The sequence below is a fragment of the Oxyura jamaicensis genome, chromosome 13, assembly GCF_011077185.1.
Source record: "Oxyura jamaicensis isolate SHBP4307 breed ruddy duck chromosome 13, BPBGC_Ojam_1.0, whole genome shotgun sequence".
NCBI lineage: Eukaryota > Metazoa > Chordata > Aves > Anseriformes > Anatidae > Oxyura > Oxyura jamaicensis.
In genome coordinates, this window is record NC_048905.1 from 11625411 (window position 1) to 11627573 (window position 2163).

Below are 2163 nucleotides of genomic sequence, written 5' to 3' on the forward strand. Positions count from 1 at the left end.
TTTTTTTTTTAAAAAAAAAAAAGGTGTTCAAAAGGCAGCGTAGGTACTTTGAGCTTTATCTTCCCATCTACAGCAAAGCTTCCTTTCTGTCAAACCATAACCACATCCTCTCTGAAGTCATAAAACGAACAGCACATGCGAAATATACTCTAGGGCAAATGTTGTGGAAAAAGTAACACTTGAGGGACATTCGATAAATGTAAGTCAATGATTAAGGATTAATTAAAGGGGTGTGGCATGATGAATCATCTGTCTCCTACTTGCCCATTTTACTTGCCCAAATTTACTTGCCCAAATACAGTTATAAATGCACACACAATGGACGTATAGGATGAGTGTCTCCGGTCCTCTTAGAAGTAGGTCATGTATCCATATTTGTTATTGAAGGAATGGTGCCTTCCCATTTAGAGTATTTAACAGTTGACTTTGTGTCTCAGAGATTTCATACAAAGTGTTCCGAAGAAATTTGCCACATAACATGAAAGTGCCTACTCTGCAAGCAAAAGCAAACTTTTGCAGCAACTGAGCACACTATCTAAATGAAAAATGATAACCAGGATTTACTTGTATAAGGATTGCTAAATATTTGTAGTCATTAGACATTTAAACAGAAAACAAATGGTTACAATAAATGATAACTAATTAATTGTCATGCATTACTATTCACTGATTATTGTCTGCTTCAGGTGCTCTCTAATTAGTCAGTGGATGGATGTTCTGGGAAGCACAGGCATAACGTGCCCTCTGCAGATGCAATTAAGACCCCTGTAATCAGCAGCAAAGAGAGCACAAACATCAAAACAAATGCAACTGGTTTCCTCAGGACTTCAGGGCACCATTCAGGGTAGTTTGCACCAGGCTAAATATATAATAATAATAATAGTAGTAATAATAATAAATAATTCGCACTGATGCACTCACTACAACAGCACTACTATGTTTTAAAAGAAATGCATTTAATTTTCTTCTGCCCTTCCATTTTTAATATAATATGTATTTATTAGTGATGCATAATTGTACTGTTGAAGCTACTGAGGATTGGAGACATGGGGTTTAGTGGGATGTGGGGAAACTACAAGACAAATATTTTCATCAACTAGGCATTTTTGAAAGCTATTGTAGTCTAAATCATTTACCAGTGCTGGCTTTTGGCTTTGGTTTCTGGTAGCATTAGGGCATAAGTAGAGGCCTTCCTAATCCTGATGTAATTTTAGAGCTCTTTGCAAAATCCAAAGAAGATTATTTTATTTTATTTTATTTTATTTTATTTTATTTTATTTTATTTTATTTTATTTTATTTTATTTTATTTTATTTTATTTTATTTTATTTTGTATTATTTTATATTCAGTTTTTTTGGAAAACAAACAAACAAACAAACAAAAACCTTGGAACCTTGGATACACACTTAGGGAATGTATTTCTCAATAGAATGTACTGGTTATTAGTCTCCAAGAAAAGAAAAAGCAAAGCAAGAAAGCAAACAAAGAAACAAACAACAACAACAACAACAACAACAACAACAAAACAGGTAACAAATTGCTTCTTTGCTGTTTGATGCTATATTAAACATTTCTTTAGGCAGAATGTTCTAGGAATCCTCAGAAGTTCCTTATCAATTTTGTTCAATGCCAGAACCAATATTTACTGTAAAATACAATTTAAAGATAGCATTTGATACATAGGTCCGATAGAGAATTTGCTAAAGGTCACGCTGTATCATGGAACAGAAATGGAGAAAAATGAGCTGTTGCGCAGTATGCCCCTACGTATACCCCTTTCTGGTGGTCTTGCAGAGTAAGAGCTCCAGTATGGGTTGAAACGTTACACGCAAGTCTAGCGAAGCAATGTTTCATTTCTGGGTAGTGACTGAGTTCCAAGGAACCCTTGTGGTTGAACAAGAAAGATGACACAAGTCTGCAGTCTCCTGAAAACTCATCATTGCTGCCTAGGAGGATTTCATACCTGTTCATAGACTAGGATCAATACTGGGGCCTAACTTCCCAATTCTTCTAGGAAATACCGTGTCTTATGTAATGCATACATATAAAAAACAAGTCTGTTGTGAGTTCTGTAAAATTGCACTCCATAAAAACAGCAGCCATTCAGACATTTCCAGACCTAATTTAGGTCCATGCATCCCTAAAATAGAGGACTACTTTTGT